The sequence below is a fragment of the Silurus aristotelis genome, assembly GCF_946808225.1.
Source record: "Silurus aristotelis genome assembly, chromosome: 4".
NCBI lineage: Eukaryota > Metazoa > Chordata > Actinopteri > Siluriformes > Siluridae > Silurus > Silurus aristotelis.
Genome location: NC_139577.1, coordinates 7,721,943 through 7,744,106, shown reverse-complemented (window position 1 = coordinate 7,744,106; position 22,164 = coordinate 7,721,943). Strand labels below are relative to the sequence as shown.

Genomic DNA, 22,164 nt, shown 5'->3' with positions numbered 1-22,164 from the left:
TCTTGGCCTTCCTCTTTTCCTCCTACCTGGTGGCTCCATCTTCAGCATTTTTCTACCAATATAATTCATGTCCCTTCTCTGCACATGTCCAAACCATCTCAATCTCGCCTCCCTCACCTTGTCACCAAAACATCCTACATGTGCTGTCCCTCTAATAAACTCATTTCTAATCTTGTCCATCCTCGTCACTCCCAACGAAAACCTCAACATCTTCAGCTCTGCTACCTCCAGCTCCACCTCCTGTCTTTCACTCAATGCCACTGTCTCTAATCCATACAACATCGCAGGTCTCACCACAGTCCTATAAACTTTCCCTTTCATTCTTGCAGATACTCTTCTATCACAAATCACTCCTGTCACTCTTCTCCACCCACTCCACCCTGCCTGCACTCTTTTCTTTACTTCCATAACACACTCTCCATTACTTTGCACTGTTGACCCCAGGTACCTGAACTCCTCCACCCTCTTCACCTCTTCTCCCTGCAACCGCATCACTCCACTGCCCTCCCTCTCATTCACACACATGTACTCTGTCTTACTCCTACTGACTTTCATTCCCCTTCTCTCCAGCGCATATCTCCACCTCTCCAGGCTCTTCTCAACCTGCTCTCTACTCTCACCACAAATCACAATATCATCTGCAAACATCATAGTCCAGGGAGACTCCTGTCTGACCTCGTCCGTCAACCTGTCCATCACCACTGCAAACAGGAAAGGGCTCAGGGCCGATCCTTGATGCAGTCCAACCTTCACCCTGAACCAGTCTGTCGTACCTACTGCACACTTTACTGCCGTCACACTGTCCTCATACATGTCCTGCACCACCCTCACATACTTCTCTGACACACCTGACTTCCTCATACAATACCACAACTCCTCTCTCGGCACCCTGTCGTACGCTTTCTCTAAATCCATAAATACACAATGCAGCTCCTTCTGTCCTTCTCTATACTTCTCCATCAACATCCTCAAAGCAAATAAGGCATCTGTGGTGCTCTTCCTCGGCATGAAACCATACTGTTGCTCACAGATGGTCACCTCTTCTCTCAGCCTGGCTTCCACTACTCTTTCCCATAACTTCATGGTGTGACTGATCAACTTAATTCCCCTGTAGTTACTGCAGGTCTGCACATCTCCCTTATGCTTAAAGATCGGTACCAGCACACTCCTTCTCCATTCCTCAGGCATCCTCTCCCCTTCCAGAATCCTGTTAAACAATCTGGTTAAAAACTCCACTGCCATCTCTCCTAAACATCTCCACGCTTCTACCGGTATGTCATCTGGTCCAACCGACTTTCCATTCTTCATCCTCTTAATCGCTGCTCTCACTTCCTCCTTACTAATCCTATCTACATCCTGCTTCCCCAACTCCACATCCTCCAACCTTCTCTCTCTCTGATTTTCCTCATTCATCAGCTGCTCAAAATACTCCCTCCATCTTCTCAACACACTCTCCTCACTAGTCAACACATTTCCCTCTCCATCCTTTATTGCTCTAACTTGCAGTACATCCTTCCCAGCTCGGTCCCTCTGCTTGGCCAATTGGTATAAATCCTTTTCTCCTTCCTTAGTGTCCAACCTCTTATACAGTTCCTCATATGCCTTTTCCTTGGCTTTCGCCACATCCCTTTTAACCTGCTGCCGCATCTCCTTGTACTCCTGCCTACTTTTCTCATCACTCTGTCGATCCCACTTCTGTTTTGCCAATCTCTTTCCCCTAATGCTCTCCTGCACTTCCTCATTCCACCACCACGTCTCCTTGTCTTGCTTTCTATTTCCAGATGTCACACCAAGTACTTTTCTAGCTGCCTCCCTCATCACTCCTGCAGTAGTTGCCCAATCATCCGGCACCTCTTCACCACCACCAAGCCCCTGTCTGACCTCTTCCCTGAACCTCACACTACACTCTTCCTCCTTCAGTTTCCACCATCTTATTCTTCTTTCAAACCTTACTTTCCTCCTCTTCTTCTTCGCCTCCAAAACCATCCTACAGACCACCATCCGATGCTGTCTAGCTACACTGTCCCCCGCCAACACCTTACAGTCTCCAATCTCCTTCAGGTTGCATCTCCTACACAGAAGATAATCCACCTGTGTGCACCTTCCTCCACTCTTATACGTCACCCTATGATCCTCCTTCTTCTTAAAATACGTGTTCACCACTGCCATTTCCATCCTTTTAGCAAAATCTACCACCATCTGCCCTTCCACATTCCTCTCCTTAAAACCATACCTACCCATCACCTCCTCATCACCTCTGTTCCCTTCACCTACATGCCCATTAAAGTCTGCCCCAATCACCAATCGTTCTTTCCTAGGTACACCATCTACCACTTCATCTAATTCACTCCAGAATCTTTCTTTCTCCTCCATCTCACAGCCAACTTGTGGAGCATAGGCACTGATGACATTTATCATCATCCCTTCAACTTCCACCTTCACGATCATCACCCTATCAGAAACTCTCTTCACCTCCACTACACTCTTACTGTACGCTTCCTTCAGAATCACCCCTACACCATTTCTCTTCCCATCCACACCATGATAAAACAGTTTAAACCCACCTCCAATGTTCCTGGCCTTACTCCCTTTCCACTTGGTCTCCTGAACACACAACACATCTACCTTTCTCCTCTCCATCATATCAGCTATCTCTCTCCCTTTACCCGTCATAGTACCAACATTTAAAGTACCAACCCGAACCTCTACTCTCCTACACTGCTCCTTTTCCTGCCGTCTCTGTAGACGCCTTCCTCCTCTCCTTCTCCTCCTTCGGCCAACAGTAGCCCAATTTCCACCGGTACCCTGTCGGCTAACGATACCTGTGGCGGTCGTTGTTAACCCGGGCCTCGACCGATCCGGTATGAAATTCTCATTTGTGATCCGCATATTTGATTTGGCACATGTTTTACGCTGGATGCCCTTCCTAACGCAACCCTCCCCATTTACCCGGGCTTGGGACCGGCACTAAGAGTACACTGGCTTGTGCCCCCCTAATGGCTGGGTTAAATTACAGTTCTTAATCAATCCATCTAATGTAAAAGGTAAAAGTTAAAAGTGGAATGTGCTGTATGCTTGAAGCTACCATTTTCCTAAAATCACAACTACACAACTAAATTTGTATAATCAGAGTATACATCAGGTTTACTGGTCGGCGCTATTTTGTATTTTGTGTTATGCATATATGACAGTATAACATACTGTCTTGTGCTGTCTGTCTGCACTGTTTTTTAATGTAGCACCAGGGTTCTGGAGGAACGTTGTCTCATTTTTACTGTGTACTGCATCAGCTATAAATGGTAGAAATAACAATAAAAGCTTCTTGACTTGACGACTGTACCCCTAAAATCACAGCCATGCTTACGTGCGTTAATTTTTGTATTCATAGAATGACAGGTTTTTACTTGAGACATTTTTACTACAACATAGTAAAATTCTTTCTTTGCATATTCCAGTGATGTTATTAAGCTGGGGTCAAAGTGCAGGGTTAGGCAGGGTCAGTGGAGTGTCCTCACTCTCATTCACACATGTTCTCTGTTTTACTCCTGTAGCATACCTCCAATTCTACAGGCTCGTCTCAACCTTGTTCAATACTTGGACCACAAATCACCTCATGATACTCTACACTAGCCTCCTTTTTTAAATACACAACATTTATTTTACAACTAGCCAACACAATAAAGTAATAATTCAATTCAATTCAATTCATTTTTTTTTGTATAGCGCTTTTAACAATGAACATTGTCTTAAAGCAGCTTTACACAGATAATGCGGTGATTAAAAATGAATATGTTCTTTATGAGTAAGTTTGTCCCTGATGAGCAAGCCGGTGGCGACTGTGGCAAGGAAAAACTCCCCGAGATGGCATAAGGAAGAAACCTTGAGAGGAACCAGACTCAAGAGGGAACCCATCCTCATCTGGGTTACACCGAATGTCCATTTGTGGCAGGTATACAATGTTGCGGGGTGCAGTGATGATGATCAAAAGCGAACTGTATTCCTGAGTCAGTGTAGGAGACTGTTGACATCAACTACAGTCCAATCCATCCTCCAAGCTCCCGTTCTTACTCCGGAATTTCATGGAACCACCCAAGGCGTTGATGACAAACCTTCCCCAGCTGCACAGAGTGGCATCCAGTCAAAGAGAACACTATCCAGAGGCAGGCCTGGACGAATTGGGAAGATCCACGGAGGGGAGAGGGGCAGGAACAGTGGTCACTGGAGCCTCAGGAGTATGTTTAACTCGACCGAGAGAGAGAGAGAGAGAGAGAGAGAGAGAGAGAAGAGGGTGACAGGAAGAGAAGGATATGGATTATTAAGTGTACCTATTGTTGCATGAGAGTTAAAGTCACTGTGCAGTTTGGACTCCGGCAAGACTCGCTATGGCAGCATAACCAAAAGGGAGAACCAGAAGGCAACACAGACATGAGGGATCTCTGGGATAAGAGACGACCCACCACACCACCATCAACAAACCTGAGTGAACGCGTGAATGTGAGGGGACGACAGCATACAAATATCCCAGTTCACCAAACACTCTATATCAATGTTCCCTCCAGATCTGAGCCTTTACCTGAGAAGAAATCTACTGATTAAAGGCTTGACTGAATAAATATGTTTTCAACCTCGACTTGAACACTGAGACTGTGTCTGAGTCCCGAACACTGGTTGGAAGGCTGTTCCATAACTGTGGGCTTTATAAGAGAAAAATCTGCCCCCTGCTGTAATCTTCATTATTGGAGGAACCAACAGATAGCCTGCACCTTTTGATCTAAGTAGGCGTGGAGGATCATACTGGTACAGAAGTTCACTCAGATACTGCGGTGTGAGACCGTTAAGTGCTTTATACGTCAGTAGTAGTATTTTATAATCTATGCGAGATTTGATTGGGAGCCAGTGTAGACTGATTAATACAGGGGTGATGTGGTCATATTTCCTAGATCCAGTGAGGACTCTTGCTGCTGCATTCTGAACTAACTGAAGCTTATTTATGCACTTACTCGCACACCCAGACAGTAAAGCGTTACAGTAGTCTAATCTAGAAGTAACAAAAGCATGAACTAGTTTTTCTGCATCCTGTAACGACATCATATTTCTAATTTTAGCAATATTTCTAAGGTGAAAGAAGGCGATCCTGGTAATATTATTCACGTGAGCCTCAAAGGAAAGACTCGGGTCAATAATCACACCAAGGTCTTTGACAGCCGTACACAAAAATACACAAATCCTTCACTTTAGTAGCAGTACAGATACTCATGTTTTAAAAGACTCTGGTAAAAGTTGAAGTAGTGACTACACTTTTTTACTCAAGTTAAAGTAAAGAAGTTTGGGCTCTGACATGTACTTAAGTAAAAAGTAACCATTACAACTACCTGCTTTAGTGTCACACTGGTAACTGGACGCCACGTCATATTACTATATACAAAAGAATTTTACATTTTGTTACCTAATTTATGCATCCAGACTAAACAACCATCATATACAGTGTAGAACATAAGCAGAGAAAAGTTGATAATGATCCGGTGATCAGAAATGTCTCTGGTCTCATCCACGTTAACCCCATACTTTTAGTTGCCTTCTGCCTTGCTTGTTGTTAGATTGAAAAAGCCATGCAATGACGGGACAAGGTTAATGGGCTGAAAAAATGTAGAAAAAATATTAACATTTCACCAAATAGATTAAAACTAAAGTCATGAGTCTGGTTTGAGAATGTAAGGAAGTAGAAAGTACAGATATTTGTGTAAAAATTTAATTAGTGAAAGTAAAAATTGTTAGAAAAATAAATTGCTAAGTAAAAAACTGATACCAGAAAAATCTACTTAAGTACAGTAACAGAGTATTTTTTCTTTACTTCTTCCCATCTCTGCACACACACACACACACACACACACACACACACACACACACACACACACACACACACACACACACAAAGTGTAATTTAACTTGAATTTGATTTATTCTTTAATGTTTTTATGTATAACTTTTTTTTTATATTATAAAATGTTATGTAAATGTTAATTTAACCAAGCAGGCATTTTATTTACAATTGTTTTATAAAAAAGTTAACTTTTGATGTTCACAAATGTTAATAATAATACATTTAGTTAACATAAAAGTTTATGTTTTGCATTTCTGCCCCCTAATTGTACTGAAATTGAACCAAACCATGACGTAAAAAACGAGGTACATACCGAACCATTATTTTTGTGTACCGTTACACCCAGGGATGGGCAGTATTTATGATACATGTATTTCAAATACATATTTTAAAAGGCTTTGCTATTTTGTATCAGAATGCTTCAAGTCTACATGATGCCATCAAAACATGCAGCCTCTAACTGATGCCTATTCAGTGTTTTGCGCAGACTTGTCGAGATCAGAACAGAATATTAATCCATATGGAAGAAGGTGGTGAAGGTAAGAAATGTGCAGGCCACATAGGTGTCCAATGATTGATAAATAAATATTTGATTGCTGAATATTGAACCCTAATTAAAGTAGCTGTTTAGTAGGATCATGATATTTCAAAACATTGCATGAATGACTGCCTGATATATAATATATTATTATATTTATGTTTAACAATCAAATGATTTATTAGTTAGAAACTAGCTGCTATAAACACAGGTGCCATCAGTCGTCTTCTTATAAATGACTTGTTTATCATTGAGTCGGTGTTGCTGATGCAAAGTAGCCCTTCGTTAACAAACAGCAAGTAACTAAATTAGGATACAATTATGATGAGGAAGATGAGGAGGAGGATGTACAGGAGCTGGTCCACCATGATGAAGGTTTGTGTGATTGAACTGTTGAACATTAAACTGTTGGTTACTTTAAAACTAACCTTCATCTGGGAGATCACAGGGAAATGTATGTGAATATTTCATCTGTTAACCGGTTGCATATGTCAGATTTATTGTGTGACTCGGCCTGAGAAAAGCTGTTGCTATCAAACATCGTTTACTTCATCAACTAAGTCTGTATAATGGTGACGATGATCAAATAGGCCAATTGATGGAAAGTTTGCGAAGAAATTTCATGCTCCCTTGCAAAAGTATTTGTTAGTCTTTTTAAAATAAAAAAATACAGTAGTTTATTTTGATACATGGTGTGGCTGCAGAATTCTGTAGTTTATTTTGATACACTTAAAGTTAAGGTATTTGGTATTTTATTTTAAGATACATCTTGATGTATCTTTGCCCAACCCTGGTCACACCCCTAGTTAACAGTGTAATTGAATGTGCAGTATGTATTATTGCTGTACATTAACCCAATCTATTCCTGCGTCATCATTCAGTCCCTTTATTCTGCACTCTGGATTATGATGCTGAATTCTAAAACAAAGTCTCTGTAAGACATAAAGTGCACTGGTTAGTATGTGAGAAGCTTCTGTAACCAGCGCTCACATACACAGAACATGTATTTCTATAACCAATTCTAAATGATGTAAGCCATTTACTATTTTAAACAGCACCATATATATATTTCATGTTCGTTATTATGTTTAATAAACTCGTTTCTGAAACCCTTACCTCCTTTTGTTTGATATTTGGAATTTATCATCTGTTTGTTTCAGAATAATGGCTTAATTTATTATGTTACTAATGGACATGCAGGATAAGTGCACATACAGGATAAAAACTACAGACAAAAATAGTAACAATCCTTTTTTTAAAAAAATATACAGTGCTGGATTAAAGATAATTACAAGCCCCAAAGTCAAACTATGAACAAATAAATTGATTGAGTCACAAAATGAAATTCGAGCTGCGCTCTAACCGAGGCAGTTTGGCACCCTATGTAGTGCACTACATGTCCAAGAGAGAATCTAAGTTTTCTGGTAAATCAGTAGTGAAATGTTTGTAACCTTTACTGCTGCTTGGCTCTGTTTGTGTGCGTGTGTGTGTGTGTGTGTGTGTGTGTGTGTGTGTGCAAGTAAAAATATGCAATCGATTTGATCAGTGAAAATCAAGTCATTATTTTAAACAAAAACACATGCACACAGTGCATTTTTATCCTGTTATTTATTTATTTCCCCCCGCTGTTCTGCACGGCACGGCCCCTCCAGCTTCTGATGCCATATGGGGCCTGATTATGAGGACAGGGGCTTTAAAGCATGATTAGGACGCCTATTAATAATGCCAGGGCAGGCAGCCAGGGAAAACAAGAGGAGAGTTGAAACAAATCACCCCGTGCGCACACACACACACACACACACACACACACACACACACACACACAGAAGGATAGAAAAACAGGGCACGGTGCCAACTCCTCCCTGAACCCTCAAAAACATCATCTGAAAGTTTTAGCTATGGACATTTGGGTCTCAAACTCAACTTTTAAAAGCACAAAATGAGTCTGGATCCAAATTCCATTCATATAGGAACATGTTAAGATTGGACTTGAAAGTGTTTGCACCTGAATCCTTCTCTCTCTCTACAAACATCTCTCTATCCATCTCTCCTCTTCTCTCTTTCTGTTGAGTTTCACATGTTCCTAAGGTATCACTATTTCCGTTCCTTTTTCTTTCCGGACCTGCCCGAGTCAAGTCTCCATCACTGAAGAGTACACCTCAGCAATGATGGATTTGTAATGAATGGACATTGAGAATGAAGACTACAAACCATGTAGTCAAATTAAATAGAAATATACTCTGTAAAATGTTACTCTAGTAAAAATAAAAGTGCTCCCTTAAAATTCTCCCTTCAGTAAAAGTGCAAAAGTATTTGCCTTCAAATGTACTTAAGTATCCACGTACTAAGATTTATTATGGCTATAATGTTCTATTTTTATTTTTGTCTCAGACTCATTGCTTAATTATCTCAGTTTAAGTGAAAAGACTTTAATGTTACTCTCAGCACACCGATCTATTAATAGAATCATATTAATAAGTCAAACACTGATTGATATCTATTAAAATTATCATGAGCCCAAAACATTATTTTCAACTACTTTAAAAAATCACGTAAAAAGGCCACGGATGTTGTGGCGAATTCGAGTCAATAGTTTCTTCCATCATTTATTCCTCTCAAAATGTTCTGCTTGCTGTTGCACTGATGCTGAACTGTATGTTGGTGATGAGTAGATACCACAAAGTGCCAATCAAAACAAAACAGAGCGTGCGCTCTACCCTGATTGGTGGCTTGCTGCATGACCAATTATGTTTTTTTATCAATTCATAAAGAGGAACGACTGATTTCACAAAATGGAGTTGAGCTAAACGTAAGATATTTGACATTAAGTGTGTAGTGAAGTTACAGTAAAAGTCTCCCCAAATGGAAATACTGCAGTAAAGTACGGATACGTGAATAAGCTACTTAAGTACAGAAACTAATTGCATTTACTTAATTACTGTATACCAGTAATTCTTATCATTGTTTATATTGGGCGCTTACTGTACACTGTGACTAAGGAGCTAAATGCCAGATATCAGTAATTTCCTACTTTGACTGAGTCTAATTTAGCCACTTAGATACAACCTAGCTACAATATTGTCAGAGATCTTGGAGATAATGGACAGAATTGGCTATTGGAATATAATCTAAAGCTCTCACCAGCTTCAAAGTTTGTAAATAAGTGTTTTGATAACTCATACTTTTTGCTCCCTTGTTTTTATTCACTACTTTTGGGAACACTTTTTGCTAATTGATGCTGACCGGGTGCAGCTTCCAACACATGGGTTTGATATGGATTCTTCTTGAAGTGTGTTAAGTATAAACATATTAAAGAGAGTGACAGTGAAACACACACACACACACACACACACACACACACACACACACACACACACACACACACACACACACACACACACACACAAAACCGGTAACAAAAAAACACACACATGTTTACGGGGCAAGTTGTGGAATTGGCCACATCAAAATCACAAGTGGTTTAATGGTTAGAAGAGAAAAATGCTTTGGAAAGGATAAGAGCAGGCCGCAGGCACATGGTGCACGTGTGTGTGTGAAAGTACATTCAGCTGTTAAAGTCCATGTAGGAACGTGTTGCAGTAGAGTGCCATTACAGCCATGTAGTCGATCTGAAAACATCTGCGTTTGTAATAAAGAGTAATTCTAACACACAAATAATAAAAAAAGTGTGTACTGTTTTAGAAAGTGACAGATTTCTGGGTAGCGAGTCGGAACGATACACCAGAGGGCAGCGAAGCATCAAGATCCATAAGTAAAAGAAAGAAAACTAAAGAGAAACCAGGGCCTTGTCTCAGTATTGTCTGACTTTACCCTTTGAGTGGGTTTGGGTGTGTGTGTGTTTTAGTCACCATCCCAAGGTCACTTTCATTACTGTATAATTTTATCAACTTACATTTATCTAATTTATACAACTTAACAGGTGAGAGGTAAGGTCCTTGCTTAAGAGTCCACCACTAAACTATCACTTCCCCAAAATCTGAACTGTACCCCAAAATCACCACCATGTTTTACATAGATTCACTTTTGGATTCATTCGGAACCAGTATCTCAATGAGCTTCAACAATGAGCTAAACTAAACTAGAGCTTTCTTTGCTAACATAATAAGTTATAGCTACATTCTTTCTTAAATTTATACTAATCTACAGCATATAATTAATATTTTCACATTACAAAAAGCTAGTTCTGAAATACATTTACACCAGTTCTTATTAATATTTAAGTCCAGAGGCTGGCTTTTTAAAATTAATGTAGAAGTGAGTACAAGATTTATTAGGTAAGATCTTGCTAATATTTGCATTTACATAATTCATGCTGATATCCTGCTTATGTTCTTGCTAACATTTTATAGCTGAGACAGCTACAGCACTTTAATAGTTACTACACATATGACATACCGTAATTTCCGCACCCAAATATAAGCCGCACCCACTGAATTTTACAAAGATTTTCATTTTGAACATAAATACGCTGCACCTGTCTATAAGCAGGTGTCTACACTGAAACTAATGAACTTTACACAGGCTTTAACGAAAGACAGTGTCTGTTACACGGCTTGTATCTAAACAGTAGCCTACCAACAAAGTCATTGTTCACTGCCTTCCTTCTTCCTTTCACAACAATTTCTCTCTCGTTTTTCTTTTCGCATCGTCGTGCGTTTAAAAATCACCATTGGTGAAGCTTTTCTCCCGATGCCGTGCAGCTCAGAACACAGGTGAAGTGAGTTTTTTTATGCCCGGTTGTTTTCAGCGTGACGAATGATTCTCCTTTCCTGTAGACAGTCCGAGTGAGCGGCAGGTCAAACGTCAGAGGAACCTCATCTATTTATGATGTGGTGCGGCCCGATTCAGTGGGAGCGCATCTGATTTAATATAAATAATTAAATTGGTTCACCTGAATTTCATTGGTCTAATGTTATGGGGCTCAGTTTTTTTGCTTGAAGCTTGTGAAACCGGGAAAACCCAGGAAAAATCCATATATTCTCTGCTTCATTGTTAAAGTCGCGGGGGTTCAAAATGTGGGAAAAAAGTAGCAGCTTATAGTCCGGAAAATACATAAATATAGTTCGTAGCAAATAATGGTTTAGCTAATTTGTGACCAAAGTCTTAAAAAATCTTTTAAAAATCTGCAATTACAACATAAAAAAGTGAGCATATACAGTAATGAAACAGTCTTTAGCTCAGCTAGTCTGCCGTCAGCTTTTACTATGCTAATGCTAACAGCTTGGCGCCTTCTAAAATATGTTTTGTTAAAACATCACGAGTAATTCAATAAGCTGAAGCTATATTCTTGATAATATTTGTACATGACAGCTCACGGATCTGTGTTACTTTTTGACGATGCTAAGGGTCGGTTTGGTTACGTTGTTCTTCACCGTTGAGGTCGAGCGTCGAGCTCCTGTCCTGCTGACAGGAAATTCTTTTTTTTAAACTTCGGCAAGCAAAGGAAAAAGTTCTTCTGTTTCACTGCTATTGTTACTCAGTGCAATAACGGACAGCAGGAGATGGAACATAACCTACCTGTGGAGGCACAACTAACACACACACACACACACACACACACACACACACACACACACACACACACACACACACACAATAGGACATTGTGTTAAATTAAGAATGATGTGTGTAATTTTTGACTGGAATTTTTTTAATCTAATTTATTTTTTAATAACTCGAGCTTCTAAGAAAGAAAAACACGTTCGCTCACAATCAAGCCTAAACACACAAACACAGGCAGACAGACAGACAGACAGACAGACACACACACACACACACACACACACACACACACACACACACACACACACACACACACACACACACACACACACACACACACACCTTTAAAACCCTCGGGCTGAAGAAAAACACTAATTTCAGTGCGAGGATATGAAAATATCTTTGGCTTTTAAATCACCCTAAGTGTCAAAATGATCTATTTCTTTCCCCTCTCTCTCTTGTGGAAAATCACTGGAGAAAAATCTGAAATGATTAAGCAATGACAGTGCTTAAATCAGAGCTCAGGTTCAAATGTTCTCATGTTCACTTCCCCCAAAAACCAAAGAAAAATCTCTATCTGCCTTACAATTTTATTTGAAATTCTTGCTAATAACGTATAAATGTATAAATAAGCACGTTTATTAATATGGAAGGCTTTTGGCTAATTTCTCTGGCTAATATTTGAAGCGAAGTTGCTGTCGATGTCTTGTAGATGGTTTATGTAATAAATAAATGCATATCTAGCATATAAGTTATTGGCTAATGCCACATTAGGGCCGGGCTTTACATTTATTGCCAGATGTGCTGATCCAGAATGACTTAAGTTGATCTCATGTATGCTCATGTAATTGATTATAACTGCTCAGAGGCCCAAATGTGACAGCTGGGTGCTGGTGGGAACTGAACTCACAACCTTCTCATCTGTAATATGTAATAAAAATTATTGCTTATATTTGCCACTTTTCTAACATCATGCTAATCTGAGGTTTTGCACATTTTTGCTAATATGGACAGTGTGTTTTTGCTAATATCAGTGTGTTGTTTGCAGAGAGGGGTTCTTCTCTCTCTACACACACACACACACACACACACACACACACACACACACACACACACACACACACACCTATAGAATATAAATATGAGTACAAAGTCAACATAAGTTGTTTCATTTCTTCTCTCTGCTCTATAATTCGATCTCTCCTTATCCAGCTTTGCATTCTCAATGAGCAAGGCGTCTCGTTTTCTCGTTCTTTTTCTTTGATTCATCTCTCCGTTTCTCCATCGCTCCTGTCCTTCAGGCCTCCTTCAGCCTGAGTGTGTAATGAACTTAAGGGCTGGAGATGAAGCAATAACACTCTGCCCAGTATCTCTGCGTGACTTGTGTTTATCTTCCACTTCTCTCCCGCGACGGAACGATTCTCTTTCTCAGCTTTTTCATTTCACATTGTTTTACTTGAATTCGCAGGGACGTGGGAAATCAGGCCGAGCGTCCGTCACAAAAACAAACCCGCTAAATCCAACCGACCGTTATATAAAACCCACAAATAATTCAATTATTTTATTTCAGTCTGATCCTGATACAATACAAAAGATTATTAAACTGAAACTCTAAAAAAAAAAATCCTTTTTAAACAAGACCTCACACATAGCTGAGTTCTGGATTCTGATTGGTCTGTAGGTGATTAATTCTTTATAACAGTAAATCTAATAGTAGTGCAGGTTTACATCAACATGCTCGTTCTGAAATGTTATAGTTTCTATGGTGACAGTTTGTTAATTAAACAATATTTGAGATTTTTACAAACATACAGTATATTTATTTTTATAGAATAATGTATGGAAGTAGTCTCCAGTGTCACCGTTTTTGTCAGTGGTGGACAAAGAACACAAAAAATGTAGTTGAGTTAAAGTAGAGATACACTCGATGAAATATTACTCCAATAAAAGTTCAAAAGTATTTGCCTTCAAATGTACTTAAGTATCCAAAGAACTATAATTTATTATGGCTATAATGTTCCTATTATCATTTGAAGTCAAACACTTATTTATATCTATTAAAATTATAATGAGCCCAAAACCTTTTCAACTACATAAAAATAAAAAATCACGTAAATAAGGCCACGGGTTCTGTGGTTGATTAGAGTCATTTATTCCTCTAAAAATGTTCTGCTTGCTGTTGATCTGATGCTGAACTGTATGTTGGTGCTAAGTAGATACCATAAGGCGCCAGTCAAAACAAGTTATAAATAAAGAGATATTTGACTTTGAATTGTACTGAAATTAAAGTTAAAGTCTCCCCAAATTAAAATACTTCAGTAAAGTACAGATATGTGAAAAAGCTACTTATATACACTTTTACGATTACAGCCTCCTGTCAGTCATGCTTCATAAACAAGCGTCTTAATGGAACTGATGAGCTGATGAGGAGGATTGAGCCCACTTCTTCTCAAGTGGAACATCAACCTATTAAAGTCTGTGGTCATCAGTCATTACCCAGAATGCTCTGCTGTGACCTGGCACCTGTAATCTTCGGGGTGTTTTGGTCGTCCTTCTGGAGAAATCTTGACTTCTTCCTTATCCTTAATCACTCAATGAACCTTTAAAGAACCCAGTTTCCTGAGTAGAGTGTCGGGTTGTTTCTGGCTCTGTGGAAGTCCCTTTAGAGAAATCCTTAATGATTTCAACTAGAAGTGTACAACAGAAGCTTTTCACAAAAGTTTGGAACAGGTTCCAATATAAGTAGAACCCTTAATGGTTTCAGTAAAAACCATATATTTGCTCATAATTTACATCCCAAGACATAGAACTTACCAGAAGTTACATTACATTGAGATTCTTGGTGTCCGGTAGCAAAAATATAATTTCTCAGTTGTTTCTATAATTTTTTTTTAGGGGGTTCTTTCTTGAGTGCATTTCTGACAGAGGAACACGTCGTTAACGGGTCAGAGGAATAAATTAAGAACATAGGTTACTTCATAGGTTCCAAGTATATTTAAAAACCCTTGAACTAACACAACGTTCTATGGATGAAATTTTTCCTTTACTTCAACTAGGAGACGCAAACCTGTTTCAGCATGACAATACCCCTGTGCACAAAGCCAGCTCCATAAAGATCTTCTTTACATGAAATGGAGTGGAAGATCTGCTATAGAGCTCCAAACCTATTCAATATTGCAAAGCCAACTGCACCCCAGGCCTCCTCACCTCACCTACATCAGTACCTGACTTCACTAACACTCCAAACTCTAGTAAAACATCTTTCCAGAAGAGTGGAGCTTTTTAAAAGAGCAAATGAGAACTAAATGTGGAATGGGATGTTCAAAGAGCATACTTCATTCTAATGCTCTGGTGTCCACAAACTTCTGACCAAATAGTGTATATAATGTCTCAGTATTACTCAAAAGCCTGCAGTGTTAATAAACATGGTACCGTGTGTGTGTGTGTTTGAGCAGGGTGTGTTCACGCTCCCCATGATCAAGCCGCAGTAATAACAATAACAAAACCTTTAACAAAGGGTCCAGTGTGTCGAGACAAAACCTGCAGCGGCACTCTGTCCATCATCTCAGCTTCTTGTTTGAGGAATGAAAGTCACCTTCTTCTTTCTCTTTGTTTCTGTCTCTCTCTCTCTCTCTCTCTCTCTCTCTCTCTCTCTCTCTCTCTCACACACACACACACACACACACACACACACACACACACACACACACACACACACACACACACACACACACACACGAAAACACACATTTTGTCCACTAGATGTCCTCATCAACTTGAACAGCCGTCAGTAAAACAACCTTTGTCATGTTCATGTCAATTTCTCAAACAGGTAGAAGGGAAATGTAATGTGGATTTAATAGCTGTTCATTCCACAACAGCTATAAAAGGAGAACTTACAAGCACTTTTAACATGTACAAGACAGACCTTTTAAGAAAAGCTGGACATCGTGAGGAAAGATCTTTTAAAACAGTTATTTTCAGTGTTCTTCTTCAGTACTTCTAGAATTTGCACAAAAACACGCAATTTGCCTTCATTTCAAATCCCCAGGAAAACCGTAATGCACAGAAAGAAAACCCGGAGACATTTTACGAGGTTAATATCAATGCTTCTGCTAGAGATGATATATGCGAGCGGTGCAGCTGTGGCTACAATGAAAGAAGACGTATTGAATTGTGTTCATTGGGTTTCTTGCTTTAGCAACGACATTTATTCTCACTGTGTGCGAAATCTCCGAACGGAAACGAAAAAAACGCACCTCACCTGTGTTCTGAGCTGCACGGCATCAGGAGAAAAAACTTTTTTTTTTAAACGCACGACGATGCCAAAAGATAAACTCTCGAGAGCAATAGTTGTGAAAGGAAGGAGGAAGACAGCGAACAATGACTTACTTGGTCGGCTACTGTTTGGATACAAGCCGTTGTAACGCGTTGAGTCTGGGTGAAGGGAGAGCTCACTAAAACTCCAGTTGCAACAGAAATCATATAAGCACAGACAGGTTTCCAAAACTCGTGCTTTTTTATTTTTCTTGGCAACAGCGTTACGGGTTAGTCAAAGAAACTTAAAAATGAGCATCATAAAATAATAAGGACATAATCCTCGTCTTGAACACCCAGCGGAAAAATGCAGTGGCGTGCTATTCCCAAAATACCGCTATGCTCAACATATTTCACCCGTTACACCGTGTGTAACGTGTCTTTCGTTAAAGCCTGTGTAAAGTACATTAGTGTAGACAGGTGCGGCTTATTTATGTTAAATATAAAAATATTTGTGAAATTCAGTGGATGCGGCTTATATATGGGTGCGCTTTATAGTCCGGAAATTACGGTATGTTGATTATGCGAGAATGATAATAGGAACATTATAGCCATAAAAAATCTTAGTATTTTGGATACTAAAGTAAATTTTAAAGCATATATATATATATACACATATTAATCATTACACTCAGATTGCTAACAGTTTCTTTGACCTTCCCCTGACTGGGTCTCAGTAAGAGTGTAACAAGTGAGAGAGAGACTCTGAACTCCCAAGTGCAAAATCTCCATCTTCTCACATCTGAATCGAGTGAAGGCAGGGTTCAAGGCTGAAGTTTCTGCACATGGTAGAGCTCTTTAAAGCCTGAAGGCAGCGAGATGGCTGCATATGAAAACATTTATTTTCTTTTTTTTTTCTTTTTACGAGCGACATGGTCCTCTTTACTTTAATTTGAAGTGTGCACCTGTTCATTAATGAGTTCTTCTCTCCCTTCATCGCTCCGTCGCTCTCTCCTGCAGTTTTAACACCTTCTTCTGGAGTACCAGGTGTGGAGGAATTCAACAGTGATGAGGCCAGCAGTGCATCTCTCACACACACACACACACACACACACACACACACACACACACACACACACACACACACACATACACACACACACTTAGAGAAAATCTGGGAACATGTTTTAATCATGATCGGGGAACATGTTTTAATCATGATCGGTTCAGTATGTGTGTGTGTGTGTGTGTGTGTGTGTGTGTGTGTGTGTGCGCATGTGTATAAGGTTTGGATTAAGGTAGCATGGTTTTAAGTGTGTGTGTGTGTGTGTGTGAGAGAGAGAGAGAGAGAGAGAGAGAGAGAGAGAGAGAGAGAGAGAGAGAGAGAGAGAAAGAGAGAGAGATTTGAAGCTAATAATAGTTATGGTGGAAAATTCAGCCTCACTGCTGTTTAACAGTTTTTTTCTCTCCCGGCCTCTGCACCTGTTTTGCCGAAAACGTAAACAATGCCGATTTCATTAGAGGCTAAAGAGCTTTTTACGAGGCTGAATCATCGTCGTCGCCCAGAACGCTCAGCGCTAATGCCTTCCTTCACCCTTCAAACATTTACAGCCGGCAGCTGGAGCTCATGTGATATTTAGCACGGCTCCTGGGGGCCCGGGTCTCGCGCTGCGTTCAGTACCATGCTGTATAAACATTCCCGATGGAAGCGTAGCCCCAATGTCCTCTTTCTGTTCTCAGGGTTTTTTAGGGGTGATTTTTTGACCCAAACTTACCATTCGACTCTCATGTTCAAAGTACAGTTAAAATCTCAGAAGCATTGCAAGACTGCGCTGCATGTTTTTCTTTTTTCGTTGCTGAAAAATGTATCAATACTTTTGTTGTTTCATGCATCGACTACTGTAATGCTTTGCCTTCTGGGGTTTCAAAATCTACATTAAACAAGTTGCAGGTTGTTCAAAATTCTGCTGCTAGGATTCTGACCAAGACCAGGTCTGGTGAGCGTATTTCTCTGCTTTTGGAGTCATTGCGCAGGCTTCCTGTCAGATTCCAGATTGATTTTTTAAACTCGTTTGCTGACCTATAAGCAGAGGTGGGAAGTAAATATTGACATTTCACCAAATAGATTAAAACTAACAAACTAACTAACTAAATATCTTTTTTATGCCAGTTGTATCATTTTATGTTGTTGTATTTGTCCGTGAAAATATTGTCTGACATTACTCTGGTCCGTGGAACAAAAAAGTTGGGGACCGCTGGTGAATGTTCAGCCTGAATACATTTATTAATTAACAAAATACGATAATTTGAAATTATTTCCTATTAATATATTCCCTGCTTTAAAACCGCTCACGATAAACGAAAAAAACTTGATAAACGGACGGCAGACAAAAATGCTATTTTATGTATAAAAACAATCCCCTGTAAGTTTTTTGGTCTGCTGTCCGCGAGAGACGGGGAAAATCAACCAAACTCATTAGTTATGTGGCAAATGCAATTCTGCGAAAAACCGGAAGCGTGAGATTTGAACTGCGGTAAAGCTGGGGATTTCTCTTTTACCAGATTATTTTATATCTGTACTTCTACTTAAGTAAAGGATGTGTGTCCTTTTGCCACCACCACATGGTATGGCACTTCATTACTTGACACAACTTTTAACTGTCTAAGACTTGATCTCTGTTTCTCTAATTCTTCCTACACGTTTACACTGTATGAGTGATCATACCCAACCCCCCCCCCCCCCCCTGCACCAAAACTGTGGATTACAGGATAGCTTTTATGTGAACTTTTTCAACTTTGTGATGTTTATTTACTTATTTTATTATTTATTATTTTATTTTTTTATGTTTATTTTTTATTTTTTCTTCTATGCATGGAAAGTGCTTTGAGATAGAACTTTTAAAATAAAGATGATGACTATTATTATTATTATTATTATTATTATTATTATTATTATTAGTAGTAGTAGTATTGTAGTGTTTCACCTGTGTGTGTGTGTGTGTGTGTGTGTGTGTGTGTGTGTGTGTGTGTGTGTGTGTGTGTGTGTGAATAAAACATGAAGGAAAGTGAAAAGCCACGAACATCACCTTCACAAACACCTGACAGGTTTTTATCCCACATGCTTTGAACTGGCTGTTTAAGACCCCAGATTTGCCCCCGCAGCCCACAGCGCTGCTCTGAGCCTCGTTTTAGCTGGTTGTAGGAATCTGCTGTTTAAAAGCTCAGGCCTCATTTGCACAGAAATGTTGCTTTGTCACTGAAATTGTTGTTTCATGTGTACAAAGAAACAATCAGCTGATTATTGCAGGATGACAGGGGGAGGAGCTTGTAGGCATCAGGATGGAACAAGGAGGATTAAAATGAGAACAGAGTCTTTTAGAGCTGAGAAACAGGATCTAGGGCTTATAAACTTCTGGAGTAGAGTGTGAATGGAAGCAGAAGCAATTTCACTTATGATGGATGATTTATCCAGATGTTCATAATCATATTTCTATACCGTAGCTTTGGACACATGGTGCATGAAAAAAGGAACAGTTCCAACCTCCATATTTCACCTCTGTGTTTTATGAGAGTCTGAGACCACCGGTGGCTTTGCTGGAGTCCAACCGACCTGCCAAATCACTTCAGGACTTTTTTAATGACTCACTCGACTGCTACACAACTACTACACAACTTCTGCTACGGCAACACAACTACTACACAACTGCTACAGCTACACAACTACTGCTACATCTACACAACTACTACACAACTGCTGGTACAGCTACACAACTTCTACACAACTGCTGGTACAGCTACACAACTTCTACATGACTGCTGGCACAGCTACACAACTACTGCTACAGCTACACAACTACTACACAACTGCTGGTACAGCTACACAACTTCTACACGACTGCTGGCACAGCTACACAACTACTACACAACTACTGCTACAGCTACACAACTACTACACAACTGCTGGTACAGCTACACAACTACTACACAACTACTGCTACAGCTACACAACTACTACACAACTGCTACAGCTACACAATTACTGCTACAGCTACACAACTACAACTACTGCTACAGCTTCACAACTACTACACAACTGCTACAGCTACACAACTACTGCTACAGCTACACAACTACTACACAAGTGCTGGTACAGCTACACAACTACTACACAACTGCTGGTACAGCTACACAACTGCTACACAACTGCTACAGCTACACAACTACTGCTACAGCTAAACAACTACAACTACTGCTACAGCTTCACAACTAATACACAACTGCTACAGCTACACAACTATAGCTACAGCTACACAACTACTACACAAGTGCTGGTACAGCTACACAACTATAGCTACAGCTACACAACTACTACACAACTACTGCTACAGCTACACAACTACTACACAACTGCTGGTACAGCTATGCAACTGTGCAGCTGTAGCAGTAGTTGTGTATTAGTTGTTTAGCTGTAGCAGTAGTAGTAGTATTGCCATAGCATTGGTTGTGTATTAGTTGTGTAGTAGTTGTGTTGCTGTACCAGCAGTTGTGTAGTAGTTGTGTAGCTGTAGCAGCAGTTGTGTAGTAGTTGTGTTGCTGCAGCAGAAGTTGTGTAGTAGTTGCATAGCTGTACCAGCAGTTGTGTAGTAGTTGTGTAGCTGTAGCAGTAGTTACAGCTACAGCTACACAACTACTACACAACTGCTGGTACAGCTATGCAACTACTATGCAGCTATGCAACTACTACACAACTTCTGCTGCAGCAACACAACTACTACACAACTGCTGCTACAGCTACACAACTACTACACAACTGCTGGTACAGCAACACAACTACTACACAACTAATACACAACCAATGCTATGGCAATACTACTACTACTGCTACAGCTAAACAACTAATACACAACTACTGCTACAGCTACACAACTACAACTACTGCTACAGCTTCACAACTACTACACAACTGCTACAGCTACACAACTACTGCTACAGCTACACAACTACTACACAAGTGCTGGTACAGCTACACAACTACTACACAACTGCTGGTACAGCTACACAACTGCTACACAACTGCTACAGCTACACAACTACTGCTACAGCTAAACAACTACAACTACTGCTACAGCTTCACAACTAATACACAACTGCTACAGCTACACAACTACTGCTACAGCTACACAACTACAACTACTGCTACAGCTTCACAACTACTACACAACTGCTACAGCTACACAACTACTGCTGCAGCAACACAACTACTACACAACTGCTGCTACAGCTACACAACTACTACACAACTGCTGGTACAGCTACACAACTACTACACAACTACTGCTACAGCTACACAACTACTACACAACTGCTACAGCTACACAACTACTGCTACAGCTACACAACTACAACTACTGCTACAGCTTCACAACTACTACACAACTGCTACAGCTACACAACTACTGCTACAGCTACACAACTACTACACAAGTGCTGGTACAGCTACACAACTACTACACAACTGCTGGTACAGCTACACAACTGCTACACAACTGCTACAGCTACACAACTACTGCTACAGCTAAACAACTACAACTACTGCTACAGCTTCACAACTAATACACAACTGCTACAGCTACACAACTATAGCTACAGCTACACAACTACTACACAACTACTGCTACAGCTACACAACTACTACACAACTGCTGGTACAGCTATGCAACTACTACACAACTTCTGCTGCAGCAACACAACTACTACACAACTGCTGCTACAGCTACACAACTACTACACAACTGCTGGTACAGCAACACAACTATTACACAACTAATACACAACCAATGCTATGGCAATACTACTACTACTGCTACAGCTAAACAACTAATACACAACTACTGCTACAGCTGCACAACTACTACACAATTAATGCACAACTACTGCTACAGCTACACATTACTACAGCTACACA

The 22,164-nt window shown here is 40.0% G+C and overlaps 1 long non-coding RNA gene across 1 annotated transcript in view; it reads left to right on the top strand.

Annotated features, from left to right (window-relative positions):
- LOC310725156 overlaps nt 1-22,164 on the top strand; it is a 278,325-nt gene that overhangs the window by 129,039 nt on the left and 127,122 nt on the right. The gene's annotated exons all lie outside the window — the stretch shown is intronic.